Source organism: Notamacropus eugenii, chromosome 5 (genome assembly GCF_028372415.1).
Source record: "Notamacropus eugenii isolate mMacEug1 chromosome 5, mMacEug1.pri_v2, whole genome shotgun sequence".
Lineage (NCBI taxonomy): Eukaryota > Metazoa > Chordata > Mammalia > Diprotodontia > Macropodidae > Notamacropus > Notamacropus eugenii.
Window position 1 is genome coordinate 310,232,876 of NC_092876.1, and position 24,464 is coordinate 310,257,339.

Below are 24,464 nucleotides of genomic sequence, written 5' to 3' on the forward strand. Positions count from 1 at the left end.
GGAGAGAGGCAACAGAGACAGAAGGAAGAGTAAAGGCCAGAGGTATTGAATTCATCCTTCTCTAAAGGGACTGGGCCCTTTTGAATTCACCTTCAATTCTGACTCAGCAACCAACCAAAAGTCTTTTTTCCTTGTGGACCAGAAACAGCCCTGAAGGGAGAACAAGGCCCCTCTATCTCATGTATTCAGTCACTTCCAGAAGGCAGGCACATCAAATAAACATCCGTCCCAGGGAGGGAGGTGGTACAGAGGAGAGGGTGCTCCTGCTTCAGGAAATGCTTTTATACTTCTCTTCTTGCTATATCTTCTCAGTAAATGTCTCTCTGTAAAAACCAATTAATACTAATTGGATAAATGATACTGGACTATTAATCACCAGGCTAATACCTCAGATATCTTATTGGGCACACAATGTGTGCCCAGAACACTCTTAGGCACCTTGGAAGACACGAGAGAAACATAATTCTCAATAGTCTTGTTGGAGAAGCAAGACAAACACTAAGATAAGTAGAAAGCATTTTCAAAATGTATATATTCAAGGAGAAGCAGCATCATGTAGTGGGAACAAGGCCAGTGTGTGAGCCCTAGCTCTATCTCTTACTAAGTGACCTTTGGCAAGTCACTTTACTCCAGAATACAGTGGAGTTTATATTTGGACATGAGCCCCAGTGATGGATATGACGATGACGTACTATCTGGCTGATCTCCTGTGTGACCTCAGGTAACTCAATCAGCTTCTCTGGGTGTCAATTCTTCATCTGTAAAATGAGGGGTACATCTAGATGTTCTCTGATCCTTTCCAGCTCTAAATCCATAATCTTGTGATCTTCACTTTCTGCATATAAGTGCAAGGATGCATTGAACAGTTGATGAATTGGATGTCATGAGCTTATAGGGCCAGTGAGTCTCTGTTTGGAACAACTAATAAGCATCTATCTAGAGAGAGTTTGGACATGTCCATTGTTAAGAGGACAAAGATGATTAACTACTGAATAGGCTGGTTATGTTTCCAAAACTGAAGCTACTCCAAGACGAACTGGATTTTTTGCAACTTTCCCATGGCACCTCTAAAGGAAAAGCTTTCTTTTTTTTTTTCCTATCAATTCTAAAAATTTTATTACTTCTCTACTTTTAACATTCCTTTAAAAATGTTTTGAGTTTCAAGTTCTCTCTTTCCCTCCAGCCCCTCTCCACCCATTGAAAAGTCAAGGAATATGATGTCAATTATACGTATGAAATAACATAAAACATATTTTCGTATTAGCCATGTTGCAAAAATAAAGCAAGAAAGAATAAAGTGAAAAAATTATACTTCAGTTTGCAGTCAGAGATCGTCAGTTTTCTCTTTGGAGGTCAATAGCACTTTTCATCATGAATCTTTCAGAATTGTCTTGGATCATTATATTGATTGAAGTAGCCAAGTCTTTCACAGTTAATCATGATTAAAATACTATTGTTACTGTATATAATGATCCCCTGATTTTGCTGACTCCTTCTGCATCAGTCCACGTAATTCTTCCCAGGTTTTCCCAAAGGCATCTTGCTTGTCATTTCTTTTCATATCATAGCAGTATTCCATCATAATCATATACCACAACTTGTTCAGTCATTCCCCAATTGATGGGTATCTAAGAGGAAGGGTTTCATTGACTGAGGATGTCCCCAAGATGATTGGATTGGTTCAGACACTTATTGACAATATGCTTCTGTTTCTAGATAGTTGGGGGTATATGTATTTATACATAATACACAGCTTGCTAAACTTTGGAAGAAAACACACACAAAAAAGTGTGCACAATGGAAAGATTAAGAAGTGTCTGCCTACTCTTGTTCATAGGTGGGCAAAGAGGGGTAGCTCTTTAAAGAAAAGCTCTTCTAAGAGTACTGGCCAACCGATTCATCAAGGGACAGTCTCAGTTTCAGAAATCTAGCCAAAAATTCCTTTCATTCTCTTAACAGTGGGTCAATGGCCATATTGACACTCTCTTTGGCCAGGTATGTGCTTATCAAATGCATATTATACATATTATTAAATTGAGCTCATTGAGGGAATTCCTTGAATCAGGAGTTCTTAATCTGGAGTCCCCAAACTTGTTTTTAAAATATTTTGATAACTGTCTTTCAATATAATTTATTTTCTTTGTAATCTTACCTTATGTATTTTAAAATATCATTCTGAGTAGAGGTCCATAGGCTTCACAAACCCACCAAAGGGCTCCATGATACAAAAAAAGGTTAAGAGTACTGGCTCCAGATCAGCCACTGCTTGCATACAATGGGAAATACCCAAGAAGTTCTTCCAAAAGAAGAACCACCTTGGTTTTGTGGTCTATTGAAATTTCCTCAATAGGTCTGGATGAAAAGTCCCTGGGATGCTCCCTATTGGCCAATTCAGCCTCCACTACATGCAAAACATGGCAAATGGACTCTAAGTTCCCTTCCATCTTTAAATCCAGTCAGTAAGTGTTAGGATGTTGTAATAATGGGAGTGAAAAATCTACCCTCCCCACCAATAGGCTTCAGGTAGAGCCCATTATGGGAAACTTGATTAGGGGAGGCTTGTTTTGTAGGAAGACCCATACCTTTGGTTAATTTCTAATGAGTCACTGGGTCACCAGGGTTGTGATGCCCTCTGGCTCTGAAAAGCGTATATATACTCTGAGGTGAGGTTTTGCTTTGAGGGCTTACTCTTTGAAAGAAAGTTTGTGTGCCAGATGAGATCTGGGTAGCTATTAAGGACCTCCCTCCCCCAGCTTTGAAAACCCAGGTGTTGGTGCTTCTCTCTTTGGTAACTGTGTATGTATGTAAGGGTCAGACAATTAGAGATCAGTCTTTTGACCTATGATGTATGTATTGCTTATGGTCAGACAGTTAGAAGCTCCGTCTGTTGGTCTTTATTTCTCTGCTTGTATTTCCTCTGTTGGTGTATATTATTAAAGAAGATTGTTGACTCCTTTTAAATTGCTTTCCTTAGTAAAGCAGATCTAAGAACTTATGCCAGCAGGTCATCCTGGATATGTGTCGGGGTGCTTGTTGCTACAGATGTCTGGTACAGACAGGTCAATAGATGAATTGATAGACTGGTAAAGGATTTCTTAAGCACTTATTATATTAAGTGTTGAGGATACAAGTTATAGGCAAGTAAGGCAGTCCCTGTACCCAAGGAGCTTACAATCTCATGGGGGAAGAAAACACATAAAGGAGAGTTAGTAGGGGAGCCAGTTGGGTTTTAGCTCTGGTGCTTCTCAAACATTTTTTTTTTTTTTGCTCACAGCATAGAATTATTTTGCACCGAGGAATTGTACATTGGCAAAAAAGAAGGGTTCTGGGGAAAATGGGTCTCCAGATTCTTCACGTAGGTCTTAGTATACCACCATTTCTGCTCCCCTTTCCCCTTACTCTCTCTCCTTTCTTGACTTCCTCGTGACTTGCAGAGTTGCTGTTTAGGGCAGTAAGGTGGCACATTGGATAGAGTGCTAGGCCTGGAGTTGGGAAGACCTGAGTTCAAATCCGGACTCAGACACTTTTGAGACTGTATGACCATTGGTCAAACCTCTTCCTTCCTCAGTCTCCTCAATTGTAAAATGGAGATGATAATAATAGCACCTTCCTTGAAGGGTTGTTGTGAGGATCAAATCAGATAATATTTGTGAAGCACTTAGCACAATGCCTGGCACGTAGTAGACAAATGCTTATTCCCTCCTCTCTCTTTCCCTATTGGAAACTTCCTCACATCAAGCTGGGACAAACAGACAGTAAACTTCAGTGGGGGTGGGGTGAGGGGATGAGGACTGGGGAAATGTGGGTGTCTTAGCCATGCTGCCACTCTCCCTCTACCACCTCACTCAATGGCCTCTTCTAACTTTGAGGTTAATGCTATTGTCTATCAACTAAGGAACGTTGTGTTCATTCTTTCTTGTCAAAGAAGACCATGCCATCAGAGAAATGATAACACAACTTGCACTTGGCTTTGTTTTGAGTGAAGGAGGGCTGTGCAGGTCACCAGCCTCACTTCTCCTCCACAGCCATCTGAATCCAGTGACTAGGTATTCCTCAGGATGACTGGAGATAACCCAGGATGCACTGGGAGAACTTGGGCCCTTCAGGCCAAGGTCTTTGCAGGCACTCACTTAGGGTGAGGCAATTTATTGAATAGGCCTGTTTAAGAAGTAACCTGGGCAGGGACCCTTTAATGAGGTCAAGAAAAACAAAGACGTCCGACTGGGTGAGAAACAACAACAGTTACTATTGATAATCACTGTAAAGCTAGGAGGGTCCAGGAGCCCTTAGGCAGGGGCCCATTGGTGTCCCAGCTTGAGAGTGCAGTAGGTGTGAGGTTTTGGGAGATGACAGGGAAGGGAAAGAAAGGAAAAGGAAGGGAGGGAAGGGAAGGTCAACTGGGCAACTTTTGGCCATCCAAATTTACCTTCCTTTGTAGAGGAGAAGGAAGGGGAGGGAGAAGGACCAAAAGAAAGAATGAAAGAGAACAGCAACTCTTTGAGTGTTCCTTAAAAGGAGCAGTCCTGTACTACTCTCTCCCTATCTCTTAGGTGTATGGGGACTCTGAGCCTCTGTCTTTAAGTGGAGATGGGAGAGGTTGGAGCTTCTCTCCTCACTCTTCCACAGTGGCTGTGGCAGTATGGAACTTATATATTGCCTAAGTGAGTCTGAGCCTGGATCTCAGACCCCCTGGCTGCCTTTTTCTTTGTGTTTCATTTCCTGGGCCAGTGATCAAACACTGATCCAGCGCTAGACATCTTTAGCCTGAAAGGTAACCTTCGGAATTCAAAAGATTAGACAATCTGCATCGCAAACTCTGTCTCTCTCTGTCTCTTGCTGTCTCTCGCTGTCGTCTCTGGCACAACTACTATAATATTTCTGGGAGGAACAAATGACCCTTAACAGGAAGATGAACCCAAAGCATTCCCTGACTTGCTAGAAGATATGAACCTTGAAGGAATTTTTATATAGTGCAGAACCTGGGTAAAGATGACACCGTTGTTCAGCAGTCCCACAAAATGTTTCATGTCTCTCAGGGGAGTATGATAGGAGTTATGGGTTACTATTTCATGATTTAAATCTGGCAGTGTGTGCTTTTGATACTTTTGTGCTTTAAGCATTTCTTTTGTGTGCAGGAAATAAATAGCTGTCCTATACTTGATCTACCGTGTGTATTTAGTGCTTTTTTAGAAATGACCTTTGATCCCTTTTGGGGAGAGCCTAGGCTTGAGTCAAGTCTAAATTTTAAGTGATTTTTCCCTGGGGCTTCACTTTGAAGACTGTAAAGAACCATTAACAATAAGAAAGAATCTGACCCTTTAGAAGCAAAATCAACTCAATTTATTAAGAGCATGCCATGTGCCAGGCACTGTGCTAATTGTTAGGGGATACAAATAAAAGCAAAAAGAGAGACAGCCCCTGCCTTCAAGGAGTATATATTCTAATGGAGGAAGACAACCCATAAAAGCGAAAGGGGGGAAGGTATGCATTTTGGGCCACGGTGGGGATGTCCAGAGAATGAAGGATGACTGCTCTGGGCTCTTTCTGAAGTTGGAGGTCCCAGGAGGAACTCACCAGTGGGGAAAGGAGGCTGCAGGGGTGGGAGGAGTAGGTAGCTCTCAGATTTGGGGTCCCTTCATGGGAGAAGGTGCCCTGTCCCCTGAGCAGCAGTTCTATAATAACCTATTAATTCATTATCCCTTTAAGACATCTCAAACCAAGCTGAAATGTGTTACTTCCTTAAGGGCAAAGCTCTGGGGGCACAGGGACAGCTGTTATTAGAGGCATTTCCAAGTCTCACCACTATTGGCTGAGAGTACCGGGATAAGTTTATGCTCTTGCCAGGCGTCAGCCCGGATCAGCCTTTCTGGAGGAGGAGTGCCTTCTCTCCCCCATATGTTGACATACTAGTCAGATCTTGCGGTCTGCCTGAAGCGTATTTTAACTGTAATGTTTGTTTGGAATGTGATATTGTTTAGAAGGGGGTGGCCGTGGGGGTGGGAGGATTGCATTAGTGACACTGGTGAAGCAGGGGCCCCGTGGGAGAATTCTGGGCTTCCTCTAGGCTTGCTCATTATGCTTAATTAGCCCTCAAATACTCTTCAGTTTGGTTTTCAGATTTGCTCCCCAAACTGTTCCTCTGGGGCCCTGAATTCCAGAAAAAACTGAAGTCTCATCTCATAAATAGTAATTTATATAAAATTAATTATAAACTCATTCCGCTGGATAAAGCTGAAATTAGAACTGTACTGACTCCGTATTCTGAGAAGACCCTTCCCAAGTTTGGGTCTCCGTCCCTGGTTGGGACATGAAAGCATTTGAGGAATAATTGAAGTCCTGATAATTCCATATCCCTTCTCTGTATTTCTGCCATTAAGGTTCAGAGGACCTCAGAATACTCTCAAAATAGAGGGTGACATACAGAAAGAGTGACCTTCGAGTCCAAAGATTTGGGTTCAATGCTGCCTCTAAAACCTATTACATGTGTGACCCTGGGTAAATCATTTTACTTCATTGACTCTCAATTTCCTCATCCACAAAACTGGACGCGTTTTGCATTCTTACCATGGTTGTTGTGAAGAGGCTTTTGTAAACCTTAATATGCTGCTAGATGAATTTGAGTTACTGATACTGCTATGAAAATGAGCTAAGGTTGCTATTCTCGGGGATCAATAAGAAAAATGAGGAACAATCCCTTTCTTCTCTCTGCAGTTTTCTTTGTATTTTAATTTCATGGGAATCTGGGAGGGTGTGGGATGTTGGAAGAAAGTAAGACTGTATACTGACATCAAAATCCTTCTCCCCAGGAGGGCCTTGAGATCAATAGGAAATAAAAATGTGGAAGGATATTGAAGAATGTGGGTGGGTCCAAATTGGCCTGAGACAATTTGGACCTGATTCCCTTGGAAACTATTTTTAAGACTGTTCTAGGATCTCTGAGCTAGTGGGTAAAAGAGAAGGGGAAAAGAGAAAAAGATGCATTCACATTTTTATGGACATTGACTAAAGAAAGACTAATGAGTTTATGCCTTCTCCAGGTACTAAATGATCCTTTACAAGGGAATTAAACAAGCCTCCCCTAATCAAGCTTGTTTTAATTGGCTTCACCTGAGGCTTATTATTAGGATAGGGGGAAAGATCTTTACATCACAGTGACGCTGGGCAAGTCACTAAACCCCAACTGCTTCCCCCCCAAAAAAAAGATTTCCCATGATCCATTTCATTATTCAGCTCTTGGGTCAATGAAGGTCCTTCAAGGGGAACCTATCCCCTACTTTGGCAGTCCATTCTATGGTGAGACAGACCTCTACCTGTTGGGAAATTTTTCCTTATATGAAATCTTTAAAACTTTCACCCACTGCTCCTAATTCTGCCTTCTGACACCCAGGAGAACAAGCCAAATTCTCCTTTAATATGATAGCCTTTTAGTGCCTCAAGGACAACTCTCATAGCCTTAAGCCTAAGGCTTATATTTGCAAGACTAAACATCCCCCATTCCTGAAAATGATTCTCTTGGGGCTATGATTTCAAGGACCTTCACCATCCCAGTCACCTTCCCTTGGACACTCTTGAACAAATCTGTCCTTCCTAAAATGTGCTTTCTAAAACCCAAACAAAACACTGAAGATGTGATTTGACAAGGGCAGACTGTAGTAGGGCTTTATCACCATCAAGATACCGTGACTCTCTTGCATCAGCTTATGTAATTACTTCAGTTATTTCGGTTGTTGATTCATACTGAGCATGCAGTTCAAAAAAATCTCTAGATCTCTTTTAAACTACATCTCTTCCTTCCATCTTGTATTTGTGAAGCTGATTTTGTGAACCTAAATGTATTTTTTCATATCAAATTCCATCTCATTATAAATTCAGCCCAATGTTTTAGCCTATCAAGATAGTTTTGCATCCCTATTCCGCCATTCAGTATATTAACTACCTCTTCTAGATTTGTGTGATCTTGAAACTTAATAGGTATGCCATCTCTGCCTTTATTTATCATTATATTATTAACAATAGATCCAGATCTCAGGAACGTTCCATTGAGCGATTAATGATGCCTCTTTGGGTCTGACCATTCAACCAACTCAGTCTACCCAACTGTACTATTATCTGGAAGAGCGTAAGAGACTTTGTTAAATGCTTTGCTACTCTGTAGCACAGTTATATCTATAGCATTCTCCTGATCTGCTAATCTAGTAACCCTATTAAAAAAAAAAAAAGAAATGGAAGTTAGCTTGGAGTAGTCTTTTCTTGATAAAGCCATACTGAGTCGTTTTTTGTTTTCTTTCTCCTTTTCTAGCTACCCATTAACCATTCCTTTAATAATATATCCTAGAATTTTGTCAGCATGGAAGTCAAGCTCACTGCCCAATAGTTTGTAGATTGTTCTTTTTCCTTTTTGAAAAATTGAGACATTTGTTCTTGATCAAACCTGTGGAATTTCCTGTTGTCATTTTTTTCAAAGTCTCAGGTAGTGACTACAATCACATACCCGTTTTGCAGATGAGGAAACTGAAGCTCAGAAAAGTTTAAGTGTCTTGCCCAGGGCTCTACAACTAGTAATGGGTAGAGCTGGGGTTAAAATTTGAGTTTTCCCATTCCAAGACTTTCTCATGAATTATTAGAATCGAGAAGAGACATTACAGATCATCTAATAACCCCCTCATTTTACAAGCATTCTAGAAAATAGGAGCCTAGAGAATTTAAGGGACTTGCCCTTGATTATATGGCTACTCAGTGGAAGATCTGGGACTAGAGGTAGATACTCTTGGTTCTGACGCTCATTCATTAAATAAACATATATTAAGCACCTACTGTGTGCAGAGCAGCCTTCACATAGACTGGGGGCAAGAGGACTAAAAGGATGAACAAAAAACCCCATTCCCACCCTTAAGAATCTTAACAGGGAGACAAGTTACTGCATCAGGAGCTCTAATATATAAATTACTTGACAAGTGAACTAAAGAACGATGAATTTCAAAGAGGGAAAGTCATCACCTTGGAGGTTTAGGGGATGCATAGTCAGGGAAGGCTTCATGGAAGAAGTGATTAAAAATTCTCCAGGTGAAATAGAGGAGGACATTACAGATATAGGCAGTAAGCCTAGGGGATACTGGGGAGCTATAGAGTAGGTTGGTTGGAATATAACATTTCTGGAGGAGGATGATGTGAGTTTAATTTGCAAAAGCAAGACTGGGCTATATTGTGGAGGGTCTTGAATGCCAGACAAGAAAGTTTGAACTTTACTTAGTAGCAATAGGGAACCAATGAAAATTTTTGAACTGAGTGATGGCATGTCCCTATCTGTATTTAAGATTCTTTTGACTGGGAGAGACTGTTGTAATAGTCCAGATGATGACATTTCTTGTTGGATTAGTGGCAGTAGGAATAAAGAAGGGACAGATAAGAACAATGTCATGTGTAAATATGTTTGGTGTGAGTGTACATATATGGCTTATATCAGATTGTTTGCTGCCTTGGGGAGAGGGGAGGGGGAGGAAGGAGAAAAATGTGAAACTCAAAATTTTACAAAAATGAATGTTGAAAACTATCTTTACACGTAATTGAAAAAAAATTAAAAATACCCAAAACAATGTCAGAGAAGTAAAATCAATAGAATTTTGTAACTGATTGTATATTAGAGCTGAGAGAAAAGAAGAAGTAGACATAACCCCAAGGCTTCAAACATGTAGGCAAGGGAAGGATGAGGCCCATTGACAGACTGTGAAGCTAAAAGGAGGAAGTATAAACTTGATGTCTGAGAAACTGAACTGAAGGTATATTTGGGATAACTATGTGATGTCCTGGAGTCTGGCACTTAGAGGAGAGGTCAGGACTGGAGATCCAGGTCTGATGCTGTGTGTATTTGTGGGAGAGTGTGTGTAGTGGAAGGTTTTGTAACCATTGTTCACCTTGTGTCATCTCAGGAAATTTTGCTTTGTTTTGTCTATTTACCAGCTCTTAAAGGTAAGAACACTGTTGAAGGTGAGAGGTGATTTTAGGAGCATGACCCCACAGAATTCTTTTGAACCCTGGGCAGTGGCCACTCTTTTGGGGTGCAGCCCTACAGTTCCAATGACCCAAAAGGGAGTGCCCTACAAGGTAATTTTGAGGGGGAAAGCAATCAGCAGCTTCCTGTAGAAGGCAAGACTTGAGTCTGAAAGCAAAAGGGGTTTCTAAGAGGTGGAGGTGAGGAGAGACTACATTCCAGGCACAGTGAAACCAGGGAATAGTGTCATATATGAGAGAGCCTGTTTGCCTAGCCAGGGGTGGGGACCCTGCACCCTTTAGGCCTCAGGTGGCCCTTTGACTACATCCAAACCTTACAGAACAAATCCCCTTAATAAAACAATTTATTCTGTAAAACTTGGACTCAGTCAAAAGGCTGCACTCAAGGACCTAGAAGGCCACATGTGGCCTCCAGGCTGCAAGTTCCCCTCTCCTGGCCTAGAACACTGAGGAGGTGAAGACATCTAATGTATAAGATAGGAAGGGATGGTTGAGGCCAAGTTGTGAATGGCTTTAAATGGTAAACTGAGAAGTTTATATTTATTCTGGAGGCATTTGGGAATCACTAAAGCTAGTTGAGGAGAGGAATGACATGGCCACATCAGTGCCTTGGCAAGATCACCGTGGCACCTGTGTGGAGGGTGGATTAGAGAGGAAGCCTCTAGGGTAGGCAAAGCTTCCAGGTTTTTTTCATTTACTATACTGATACCTCAATATGGTGTGGAACTGGATTTTCCCAGGCTGTACTAGACAGGGCCTAGGAAGCAAGCTTTAAATACAGCCAGTCAGTCCACAAGCATTTATTAAGCACTTACTGTGTGCCAAACACCTCACTAAGTGCTAGGGATTCAAAGAAGGGTAAAAGTCCCTACTCTCAAATATATGTGTGTGTGTATGTATATGTAGATTTTTTTTTTTAAAAAATGTATTCACACACATCAGGTTAAGAACCTCTTGTCTACAGGGAAAGTTTGTAATTGTGTGAGTGGGTCAGAACAGCAAAGGTGCTCAAGGAGGATATATCTTTTGCCTGATTTTCTGGGAGAAACAATTAATCCTATTGGGGGATCCAAGTTTTTTCCCTTTCTATTTCCTCATTTCTCTCGTTTGGGGCTGGAGGTCATTTTCATTGCTATATGCAAGACCTTCCTGACCTCTGGGGGTTCCAGCCCTGACCAAGCTGAGCTGAGTGGCTTGACTGTGTGCTATCCAGTGGTTGGGGCTGAGCTGGTGGGAGGAGGGGACCAGCTGAAATCAGGAAACTCTGAGCTGTTGTGTTTGCCCAAGAAGAGCTTATCTGGGGACACCAGAAACAACTCGAAACAGTCCAGGAGAGGATATAATTATAATCTAGTTGAGGAGATAAGGCTGACACTTAATGGAACAATTAGAGGGTAATCAAAGACTCCACTCTGGCCTTGACTAGAAGGCCTGCAGGAGTTTACCTCCAGTCATCTGCTTCCTACAGCAGCTGCCTTGGCACCAAGGCCTTGGGTCTTTGTATAGCTTTGCAATTTCCCTTCCATTATCTCATTTGATCCTTATAACACCCTCAGGAGATTAGCAAGCCTTTAGGTATTGTTATCTACATATGACAGGTGAGGAAACTGAAACCCAGAGTGTTTAGTGATCTGCCCAAGGCTCTTACTTGTGGAGTGGCAGAACCAAGGCCAGAATCCAGGCGATCTGGAATCAAGACCCAAGGTTTTTCCTACTCTTCCACATTGCCTCCAACCTGAAAGACCCTTCCTTGCTATCAATGGTTCCTGCTTTGAGACATCTTATACTAGGGAGGGGTATGTTCTGGGGAGCAGGGGGAACTAGGTTCTCTAAGCACTAGACTTGTCTTGTTCTCCAGCCTTGGGGAATTATAAAACTGTTCCATGCCCAGTCCCCTCCCTGAGACCAAGTGAATAAAGTTCTATTTGTCACGAAGTCTTTAGTGGATTACCTAAAGAAAACGAATAAACTCTTTGGAGACGAGTTCATTCCATGAGTTCCTCCTGCGTGGGCTTGATACAGTGCGGCTTTCCAAAGGCAACATTATTCATAGCTAACATTTATATAGTGACTACTATGTGCCAGGGAGGATGTTAAGTGCTCTACAACTATTAGCTCATTTAATCCTCACAACAGTCCTGAAAGATAGGTGCTATTATTACCTCCATTTCATAGTTGAGGAAACTGAGGCAGACAGAGGTTAAGTGACTTGACCAGAGTCACACAGTTGTCCCACATTTGAAGCTGGAGTTTTCTTGACTCTGGGGCCTGGCACTCTATCCATTGTACAACTTGGTTTGTTGTTGTTCAGTCCTATCCAACTTTTAGTGCCCCCATTTTGAGGCTTTCTTGGCACACATACTGGAGTGGTTTGCTATTTCCTTCTCCAGCTCATTTTACAAATGAGGAAACTGAGGCAAACGGGGTTAAGTGACTTGCTCAGGATCACACAGCTAGTAAGTGTCTGAGGTCAGATCTGAACTCATGAAGATGAGTTTCTGATTCTGAGCCTAGTGCTGTATCCACTGTGCCATCTAGTTGCCTGTACCACTTAGTTGCCCCTTAACAATAGCTTGGTAAAGGTATTCAAAAGGCTCCCTGTAGGCTTCCTCACTTAGGGCAACCACCAGGCTTACTTACAAATAGCAGACCATTCCTCAAACCTCCCCCTCCAACCCACACCCTTAATTAATACCTTTGGTTTCAGCAGAGCAAATTGGGTACAGACTTTACTAGTGCAAATATCCCCTTTCCCTCATTTCATCCCCCTTTATCAAAGGCTTCATTTGGGTCCCTTGAACTCCCTATCTCCACCTGGGAGTTATCTCCCTTTTAGCTCCCTACTGGCCCTCCTTTAAAGAGAACATTATGACTAGTACTCTGTGCTAAGACACATAGCCTGCTCCATGTGCCCGAGGAAAGAAAGGAGCTGATAACGCCTCTTGGCTCTGCAACAACCCCAAGGTCAGGGGAGGCGGGTGATTAGGGCTCTATCACTGCTCCCTAGTGTTTGTATTGACTGGAGCGCTACAGTGAAGGCTTTGGCTGGTTCTCAGGATCCAGCAAAGGTTTAGGGGTCCTTGATAGCCAGGCAATAGTTTCTATTCTATCCAGACAGACGAGATTGGGATGGCAACTTTTGGAGCCAAGCAGGCACACTTAGGAGAGAGGTCAGATAGCCTGTAGATAGGATCAGTGGAAGTAGGGTGGGCAGGGTGCTGGATAAAGTCTGTGTGTGTGTGTGTGTGTGTGTGTGTGTGTGTGTGTGTGTGTGTGTGTGTGTGATACCTTCATGATAGGAGAGGCTAGCTTATGATTCTTCCTCTGGTCACATGGGCACTACTGGGCAGAATTTGTCTTCCTAGTTTTTCAGTTCTGTAGGGCCTTTGACTTAGCCATGGAAATAAGTCAGGGCAGGAGGGCATGGTGTGGTGCAGTAAGGGGAAAAGGGAACATCTTTCCTGGGGCTATCAGACATTAAATGACCCATCTTATTTTCTGGCACATATGGGCACATCTCCTGATAGTGGAGATGGCATCTGCTGTCTAAGGAACTATAGAAGACAAGACTGGGGTGGGGGAGGCGGTTAGAAGAGGCAATTTAGGAGGTGAGAGTGCTGAGTTGCTGGTTTGGGCTTTTTGACACATTTTGGACTTTTGGCACTTTGATTGATTCTTAAATAGGCAGTCTAGTGCCTTCCCCCCTCCAAAAGTCTGATTTGAAAGACCTGGAAGATGCTTGGTAACTATTGCTAGAGGTTGATTTATACCCCTCACTAAGGGTGTCCACTCAGGCTCAGCCAGTGAGAGGTGATGTTTGGATGCTGAGCTATCCTTTTAGACAGGCCATGGCCCAGGATGAGTCTGGCCATCAGACAGAGAGACTGAGAGACTGAATCTATGGAGGGTCTGGACAGTCAATTACAGATGAAAGGATGGAGAGAGGGGGCCAAGTGGGAGGCAAAGGGAACAATTTCCCCTTTCAGAAGCCTCTAAACTCTTGTGCTAAAAGACCAGATCCAGTTTAGCTTAAAAAAAAAAAATCCAACCTATGCTGTTAACTGGGACTAAATGTTTTCTTATATGCTGGGTGTGTCATTTCTTCTCTCATGAGGCATCCAGGGACATTGGAATCTATTGCTCAATGAACTAAACATTGCTAACTTCCTACATCTGGATGGAGAAGGTGCCTTGGGCAATGGGATACACAATGGGATGTGTGGGAATGGCCTTTAAGGGACCCCTTTCCTGATCTGAAAAGGGAAATAGCTCCATTCTTTGCCTGTAGGAAGTGGTCTTGCTCCACGTGATTGATGGTTAGCAAGACATTGAGATGACCTCCAAGCACAAACTCTGGGGAATTGATAGGTGAAGATGGCCTTATCCTTAAGCAGAATAAGTAGTTGCCTAAACTGAGGTAGAAGGGGATTAGAAAATTTCTCTGCATCCTCAAATCTCTCACCAGTCAGTCAATAAGCATTTATTAAGCACCTACTCTGTTCCAGGCTCTGTGCTAAGGGATACAAAGCAAGGCAAAAGCCATTGGAGATTTGTTTCTTTGTGTCAAGGCATTGTATGGTTAAACTAAAAAGACTGGTGTATTGCATGGGTGAGGGCATGTATATGAGGTAGGGAGAGGGGAGACAGCGCTCTAACTTGTTATCTATTTTTCATGACTAAGTAGTTGATCATAACTAGACACTTTGGCTGGTCAAGGGCAAGTTTTGATTCAGAGGGCATTCCTGGAGTGGGGGTTGGGGGAGACATAGGCTGGTGGGGGGTGGAGAGAGAGAGAGCTATAGGAAAGGAGAGAGGAGGATAACCCCATAAATGTTACCTGGAGTCAGATCACTGGGATTTTCTTTCCAATGTGCCACCTTCCCCCACTAATATATTGTCCTACTTTAGACAAGTCACTTTTTTTTGAGTTCTCTGGACCTCAACTGGCTCATCTGTAAAATGAGGCCATTGGATTGAATGACCTCTAAGATCCACTCTAGCATCCCATAAGACTACTTTATAGTTTTGGAGAGAGCCAGGCCTGGTAGCAGCTATCCTTCCCATCTGAGCTGTAATTATGAGATTAGTTCCTTGTATTCCTAATGGCTGGAGAGGCCATCTATGTGTTTTAGGGTTACAAAATAACCATTCAGAACTTGGAGCACCCAATGAGATGGTTGGGAGAAAATCTACATAGGGAGAGGGAGAACAGTGGGACCATCTATCTCTTCTGTTTGTGTAGTAGGCCTATTCCTTGACCTCAGTGTCCCTTCCGCAAAAATCTCCCTGACCTATTTCTTCTGAAGGTCCTTCCCTATTTCTGTATTATATAGACTAGTTCTGTCCCATGTCACCAGAATAGGACTACTTTTGAAGGCATTTGGGCATCTGCCCATCTATGTAGGGGACAGTCTTTACTTTTTTGGGCTGTCTAATGGAGGAGTAGCAGAAACTGTTTGGAGAATTCAGGGTGTGTTCCACACCATGGGGAGAGCACAAAAGATGCTACCTTTCTCTGAAAATTCCATTGACTTAGCCTCTTAGGAATTTTCCAGGTCTCCTGGATGGAGGGGGTCCAACTTTGATTGACGTTACAATGTCTGGGTTTAGGTAGCCTCCCTTTAGGTGCAGGTAATTGATTGTGATGGAATCCTCCACCCAGTACCCTTCCCTTGTAATTGGTGGGACACCCTCCTATGTGGTTATGAGGTTTCCTGGGTCTCCCAGGAGAGAACAAAGCCCAGAATTCAGCTGTCATGGGGACCTAAAAATTCCAACTCAACCCCTTTATGGTCCCATGAAAATAGCTGTATTGGGAACTTCTGGTGTCTGTCCAAAGAATACACACACACACATGCATAAATATATGTATACATGCATGCACACACTTGCATGAGACAGTCAAAGTAACCCCTTCTTCTTCAGGCATGGCTTCACCTTGAAAATTGCTAAGAATTCGTAAAATAGTCATTAACTCCCCATACCTTTAACTACTGACCTCTTTGGCTTCCTTTAAGTCCCAGCTAAAATACCATCTTCTACAGGAAGCCTGCCCTTGATGATCAGTCTTTCAGTCCTGTCCCATTCTACATGACTCAATGGACTTTGTTCCCTTGGCAAAGATACTGGGGTGGTTTGCCACTTCATTCTCTAGTAAGCTTTCCCTAACCCCTCTTAATTCCAGTGCTTTTCTCCTTTTGATTATATCCTAGTTGTTCTGTATACAGCTTACTTTGTATTTATTTGTCTCCCCCATTAGATTGCAAACTTCTTGAGAGTAAGGACTGTCTTTTGCCCCTTTTTGTATCCTCCACATTTAGCTCAGTGTGTTTAATAAATACATATTAAATGAATGAATTTAAGACCATAAGGTTTTCAAAAGACTTTAAATATATTTATCCCATTTGATTTAATCCTCACAAAGATCTGTGAGATAGGTACTTCTACTATCCTTCCTCCCCCATTAAAAAAAATAGATGAAGAAACTGTTGCAGGGAGGTAAAGTGATTTGGTCAGGGTCATATGTCTAGTGAATATATGAGGAAGGATTTGATCTCAGGTCCTTATGATGGCAACTTTGGCACTCAACTCACTATACCCACCCCCATATTTCTACCTTCAGTCCTTATTAAGTAGAATATATTCTCTTTGAGGTCAGAGATCATTTAAAAAATTCTTATATCCTTTGAGTCTAGCACAATGATTTGTATATATACAGGAGGTGCGTAATCAATGCTTGCTGAATTGAATTATTTATTGGGTTGAATTTGAATCTCTCTCTCTCTCTTTCTCTCTCCCTTCATTTCCCTCTTGTGGAATCCTTGATTTCCTTCAAAACTCCACTCATGTACCACCTTCTACAGGAAACCTTTTCCCATTACCCACAGTTGCTAGAGCCTTCCCTCCCCAAACCACCTTGTGTTCATTTGGTACACATTCTATCTAGATTTGTATTTGTGTGTGCCTTTGCCTCTGTTACTATGTAAGTCTCTTGAGAGTGGGATGGCTTCACTTTTGTCTGTATCCCTAGCACTGAGCTCAGTGCCTGGCACATAGTAGGTAATTAATAAATGCTCGTTGATTAAAAGGGTACTTTACAATCTTGTGATTGTCTACTACTATGAATGGATGTCCTGATTATCTGAGATTTCTACCTATTTATTTGATGTCTGGATCATTGGGAGTTTTCTACACTTAATAGACTCACAGAACTCATAGATAAAACTGGAGGGGACCTTAGAGACCTCTTCATTGTAGAGATAGGGAAACTGAGACCCAGAGAGGAGAAACAACATTATAAAAAGTCACATAGCAATTAAAAGCTAAGACTAGAACCCAGGTGTCCTGACTCCTTAGTCCAGTGTTCTTTCCATAACACCTGACTTTATCCTCTTTGAAGTGAACAATATTTCCAGTTTCTTTTAAAAAAAAAAAATAAAGGAACCGTAATTCCTCTTTTATGATTCACAGTGACTCCTACTAAGTTAGAGTCCTGTAACTCTTTCTTTTAAGCCCTAGCCATTAACCTCTTTTGGGGCTGAATCCAGCTGTGAACCATCATCCAGGTACTCAGGGGGAGGAAAGGGAGATAGTGGCATGAAGGAGACAGGCTGGATAAATTGATGTTGGATGAAATTTAGTTGAATGTGGAAAAATTTCTCTTGCAACCCCCAAACACCGTGAGGCTTAATGAATTCCCTCCCTGTTTACAAAGAGGTTTTTTTTTTACTGTGATTTGTTCTCATGCTAATGCTTAAGGAACTATAGGAATGGGTCCCTCAGAGCCCACTTGCCTCTCATCTGAGCTGGTTCAGGTTACTCAACATTGGCTGAGACAGAAGTCAGAGGGGAAAGCCATTTTAGTGGAGGGGAAATCATAATTGAGTATACATGCATGTGACATAGCTTAAGCCTACTAGTCTGCATTTTTATCGTCTCCTTATCCTGACGCAAGCTTTTCCTCATGTTTATTGTTCTCTTTATGACTTTTCCAAAGAACCATCTGCAGGCATCTGGGCTTCTGAGCAGGAATCAAAGGGGTAATTAAACCCTAGCCAAAGTTTGGGAAGTCTCAACGTGTTTCAGTTCCATAGGGGGAAAAAACGTCTGCTCTTTGCTACGAGACCCTTCATCATGCTTTCAGATGAATCATTGTTCAGGGATGACATAAGTATCCAATGTTTCTTGAGCTAGCTGGTTTTAGAGGTGCAGTCCCCTTAAGTAGAGCCTTCCCCTCCAGATTATCTTCTGTTTATGCTGAATGTACATTATTGGTACAATTTTGTACATGTTATCTTCCCCATTAGAATGTGAGCTCTTTGAGAGCAGGGACTGTTTTTGCTTTTCTTTGTATTAGAAACATTATGTGCCTGGCATGTAGTAAGTGCTTTAATAAATGTTTGTTAACTGACTGATTGAGGTCATGGAGTCAGCTTGATGTCCAGGCTCTTGTTTGCTGACTCTATCTTTAAAGACTCATAGATTCTCTAGACTGGAAAAAAGGACCTTAGATTATACTGTTGTCTAATCCTCTCATTTTACAGATGAAGAAACTGAAGGTCATAATACATACTCTTCTGAGGTCACACAGCCAGTTAATGGAAGTGCCAAGGTCTTCTATCTCCTAATGCAGGCCTCCTTGCACTATGCCCGGCCAGCTGTCCCTTCTGGGGGAAAAGAACTGGCTTTCTGCAGAACTAGAGTGTGAGCAAAATTTGTTTATTACACATCCCCCCCATCCATCCATCCATCCATCCTTCTATCTATCCATCCATCCTTCTCTCCATCCATTCATTCATCCATCATCCATCCATCCATCCATCATCCATCCATCCATTGATCCGATGAAGTAGTTGAGTTTCCTTTATCCTATTTAAGGCATTGTCTTCTCCCTTTCCCCCAGCTCAGGCATCACCCACGTGGGGTGAATCTTCCCCAGGTACCTTTGCATGTTCTGCTCTTTTGTGTCTTCCTCTTGATTAAGGAATCAATCAATTTATATGAAAGTCTTCCTGATTTCTAGCCTCTCAGGGCATTTCCCTTAGCCTTCTAAGTTAAGAAATAAAACTAATCTGTGCTAATGATCATGTGCTACCTCTCCCAGGTGACATCTTTATTTCAGGTGAAGATACCTGGAGAACAAAGAATTAACTCCAGTGATGTTGTTTCTTTGGTAGACAGAAGGGATATGGGGGGAGAACGGGACATTGCCAGCGTTCCTGAAATCATATAACATCAGCATATGCCAACTGTGTTTATGTATATGAAGGCCCAAAACACCATGAATATTTTAAGAGGGGGAGGAAAAAATATTGCTCTTGGGACCCAAAGTTAATCTACCTACCTCCTGGCCTGTGTTTTGGCAGGCGTGTGTGTGTGTGTGAGATGTACTGTGTTCATTTGTATAACCGTGTGTATTTATTGTTATCTACCAGGTTTGTAAACCAACACAAAAATGTGACCAGACAACAAACATTTATAGTCTCTTATGTAAGCAGTCTCCTAAAAGCCTATGGTAGTTGAGAGGAACAATAAAATCCTTATTCTTGACTCCTCATCTAGCAGACCTTGTTTTTGGCCTTGGTTAAGTAGAGGTATGCTTATTGAGAAAGTTCCTTGTGAGTTTTAATGTTTGAATTTTTGGCTGTGTTTGCGTGTAAATGTTTGTGTATTGTGTTCTAGACCTTTTTGTGTATGTGTGTGTCGATGTGTTTGTATATAGATGCATCACATGTTTTGTATGTGCATAGATTTTGACATGTGTCTGCGTTGTTTGTCTCCATATGTATTTGAGTGTCTATCTCTTTGCGTGTGAGCAGTGTGGTTAAAGTTGAAAGAACCCTAATGCAGAAATCAGCAATCTACGTTTCAGTCCTGATTCTCCCACTAATTTGAAAAGATGTCTTCACTTTTTTTGATTAGTTTCCTCATCTGTAAAATGAAGCTGAATCAGAGGATCTCTAAATTTCTACCAGCTCTAACATTCTGTGATTCCATGACTGATTGTGTGTGTGTGTGTGTATGTGTTGTACTTGTGCGTACTTTGGGTATGTCTCTAACTGTGTCACAGGGGGCCCCTACCTGGGTCAGCCTGGTGTCATTTCAGGTTTCATCAGGTGATGAACCAAGGATGGTTCCTTAGCAAAATTTATGAAGTTTGTCTTTAGCCTTTCTAGACCCCCTTCCTCCCTTTGTAGTGCTTCTCTGTTCTTCCAGATCTCCATAATGCCTAGCACATAGTAGACACTTAGTAAATGCATGTTCACTCATCTCCAGTTTTCACATTGCAGGCCTGACTCCCTTACAGGACAGAATCCTGGCTCCTGGGGGCTACTTCCTGGTTGTCTTGCCTCCAATACTTTATAGGGCAAACCTAGTAATTAGAGGAAAGGTATTAATGGTTTGATAATGGAATAATGTGTGTTACTCTTCCACATAGCTTTTACATTTTAGTGGACCCTGTAGCAGGCAAATGGGGGATATACAATGGAAAAGGACGATTATTTTTCCTGAACCTTTCAAATCTGACCACATAAAACACTTAGCACGTAGTTAAAAACCTACCAACTTCCAAATCCACTACACTATTGAGGAGACATTTGTCCAAATGGCACAGTCACTAAAGCACTCCTTCTGTAGACCTGTATCCAAAAAGATCTGAATCTGTGGTCCTGATGCAGGGTCTCTCAAGTCTAACTATATGTTGGCTTGGTGGTCTTCTGTAGCCAACAGAATAAGTAAGCAAGAGCAAGGTGGGGCTTAGGTTTTCTATCCCCTCTGGGTAAGATGAGATTTAATTGATCTGGTAGACAGACTACTACCAGGCACTGGCAGACGGAACACAACGATACAAGATAAGATCTAAATATTTGTAGACTTAATGAGATGCAAAAAGGTTGAGCTTTTGTATGGGAAATTGAAAGCATCTCCCTGTATAGGGTGTGGGCATGCCCACTAATGTCTAGTGAGAGAACTAAAGGTTACAGATAATCAGGGGAGACCCTCCATACCCCCTGGCTCTTCTGGGAGGATGGGTCTCAGTGATTGTGGAGGAGTTGGTTGACTTGTATTGCTAGTGAAGGAGCCCTTTGTGCTGGTCTCCAAAAGGGAATCTTTTCTACTCCATTCTACCTCTTTTTGGGCTTTCCATTTTTTCCCTTTTCAAAGATCAGATATAGTACCGTGGATGTCCTAGAAGGAGGAGGGGTTAATGGCCCCACTTTCTGTGACCCCTTCCCTCTACCAGAAGAACTGTTAATAGCTGCTCTGAGGCAGAGGTCCATGGGTTCTCTCCAACAAGGTCCAAGAGGAAAATTCCAGACACCAAGTTTCTGGCCTCCCCTAGAGAACTAGTGTTGTAACTTCTTGACCTGAATGGTGGCTACCATGGAGAGGTGAGCCATATGGCCAAGTGGTGAAATTTCCTGAATCTCAACCTTTTGGATAAAGAGGTGGGAGCTCCTGGGTAGTGAGATGGTAGAATACAACTTTCTAGAAAGAGAAGGGGAATTTCTGGGCAGTATCAGCTTCTTGTAGAAGGAAGAGGATTGCACACATGGTCCCTCGATCTGGAAGAGTAGCAAAGGGACGATAAGCTATGGATAAGGAAAAGACCTGGATTTTGCTCTCTACTATTAATATGCCTGTGAATTATTCAGACAGTTCAAGTCTGATTGAAAGAGAATTACCTGTCTAGAAGCCCTAAGTGTGTTTCCCTTCTGAGGGAAATCCATGCCTTCAGAGTGGATGCCTCAATTGGTCTTTGGGGTGACAAATCTTACCAAAATGTCAGGAGGGGTTGCCCTACTAACAAGTCCAAATTCATTTCATTTTAAGGAGGAGCTGAGACCATAGGATGCTGCTATGAGTTTAGAGGATTGTAGGATCCCAGGGAAATATGGTACCTACAGAGAAGGAAAATAATTGTATTATTTATAGCCTACCCACAAAGGCTAATCCTTCATATGTTTTCTGCATTGTTTATGAGTTTCTGTTCATCCCTTGCATTTTCAGTGGGATAGAATAAAGGCTATCCTTTCCTTTACATGCATTGTTACTGGGGAATACATGTTAGTGACTTGGGATCCTTTTGCCTACACGTGTAGGGACCTAGACATGAGTTATCATTGAGTTGTATTAAGAGATTTTCCCGGAGCAAACTTGAGGTTGAGTCAAAATGAGCCAAAGAGGGAGTCATCTTGTGGGATAGCCACAGAGACCCTGCCCAGTTCATGGTCCACACTTTTCCATGCTGGGCCATATGTTACAGATCTGATGATATTTTCCCACTTCATTTCATCTTCCTGCCTCTGTCTAACCAAATGTTCTCCATGCTTTAATCACACATCACATCCTACCTGTTCCTTGAAGCCTTCCATATCTGCCTTTTCTTTCTCTGAACCTCTTTAAGATCAAATGGCTGGGCACCTAGGATGTGCTTCTCATTACTGTAGATGTACCTTATAACTTCAACCAGACCGTAAGCAACTTGAGGTCAAGCACTATATTGCATGCTTCTTTATGTGCCTTACAAAACTGAGTACAGTTCCTGGAACAAGGCTAATGCTCAAGAAATATTTGCTGAATGAATGAATATGAATGTTTCCTTGTCATCCTGGAGATTGGATAAGAGGCTTCATGGTGTAGCTGATAGAGTAAAGAAGACTCAGGTATAAATTCCATCTGTGACAATGGGCAAGTCACTTCATCTTTTATGTGCCTCAGGCAATTCCTTAGGACTTATCTACCCAGTCATTGAAGGGTGCAGTCTGCATCTGGGTTGGTATAGGGAGGTCCCACCCGGGGAGTTCCTTATGCTGATGAAATCACAGGTCCTTCAGGTATTTGCGTGTTCCCTATGAAGGTTGGGTGAGTAAGAACAAAGCCTAATATGGTAGCTCACTAAAAGAAATGAAAGAAAACACTTTGTTGCTAAGAAATATGACCCTATAATCATCCAATTAATAATAATAATGATAGTTCTTTACTTATATGTATACTATCTTATATATATGTGTGTGTGTATGTATATAGACTATAGATGTCTGTATCTATATCTGTATATAATCATTAACCCTCACATACCTGTTATGCCTTTTGATTCTTACAACTTACCTACCATCACACGGCTAGTGAGAGTCAGGAGAACCCAGGTCTCCTGACTTCTAATCCAGGGGATTTTCCCAAGCAGTTTACCAAAGGAAGAACAACTCTTCATTTTTTTAAGGGCATCATAAAGTTGGTTTGAGGGACGAGGTTGGAAATAACTGGAGAGGGTGTTAGTTAAGTGAGGGAAAGTAAGAGAAAGAAGGAGAGAGATGAAGGGGATGAAGGAGGGTGGTTCAGGTTCTTTCCCAACCTTCCAGCAATGGAGAAAGAGAAGCAACAGAAACCCTCTAGGTGGGGGAGGGGCCTTGGACCCTCTCTTATCCAGAGGTTTGTAGAACACATAGCCCTGCTCTTCTGTGTACAATCTTTCTGACTTCTAGGAAGAAGATTGGAGATGGCCATGACCTTGTGAAGAGTGAGCCACCCAAGAATCCATGCTGGGTTTATCAGTCAGCCAGTCCAGCATTAATGGGACTCAAGCCAATAAGAGTTGAGGTGAAGATTCATCCAGTAACTATGCAGTATTTGGAAGTAAACTTTGTGGGACCAAGGCTACATAGACATTGAGTTAAGTCTGAGTGTGCTCTCTCTGGGTAAGGAAGGAAAAGAGATAATGCACCCCTCAGGCACTGGGGCAGGCAGTGGGGTGGATGCTCCTATTCTTGCTATGTCTATGGAGTAAATACTCCATTTTAAAAGCTTAAAAAAAGATGTGAGGAAAGAAAGGAGAAATAGTAACTGCCAAAATTGTAAAATTATATCCAATAGCACGAAGGTCAAGATATAATCTGCCAAGTCCTGCTGATCCTACCTTTGCAGCATCTCCTGTATATTCCTTCTTTCCTCTGATATTGCTGCCACACTGGTACAGACCCTTTTCACCTTATGCCTGGACTACTGCACTAATCTGCTGGTTAAATCTCTCCCCTGCTCCAATTCACTCAGCTGTGAAATTGATTTTCTGAAAGTGCAGATTTAGGAAACTCTCTATTCAATAATCCAGTGGATTCCTATCACCTCTAGGATCAAAAATGAAATACTCCATTTCAAAGCCCTTCATAACCTAGCCCTCTCCTACCTTTCTACTGTTCCATTTTTCTTCCTCCAAGTACTCTGAGATCCAATGACATTGGCTTCCTGGCTATTCCTCAAACAAGTCACCCCAACTGGCTGTCCCCATTGCCTGGAATGCTCTCCCTCCTCATCTCTATCTCGTGATTTCTCTGACTTCCTTCAAGTCCTAGCTAAAATCCCACCTTCTATAAGAAGCGTTTCCCAATCCCCTTTAATTCTAGTGCTGTCCTTCTGTTGATCATCTCCAGTTCATGCTGTGTAAATCTTGTTTGTAT

At 42.1% G+C, this 24,464-nt stretch overlaps 1 long non-coding RNA gene across 6 annotated transcripts in view; it reads left to right on the top strand.

Moving 5' to 3' along the window:
- LOC140506315 (uncharacterized) overlaps positions 1-24,464 on the top strand; it is a 73,457-nt gene that overhangs the window by 15,679 nt on the left and 33,314 nt on the right. For 2 of the 6 annotated variants that reach the window (XR_011967881.1, XR_011967876.1), the window contains exon 3: positions 23,496-23,770. The exons of 2 other annotated variants lie outside the window; for them this stretch is intronic. This is a non-coding gene — a long non-coding RNA (uncharacterized lncRNA). Of the gene's footprint in view, positions 1-23,495; positions 23,774-24,464 lie in introns of those variants that run through there. 2 more of the 6 variants (XR_011967878.1, XR_011967877.1) reach the window with 2 other exon arrangements.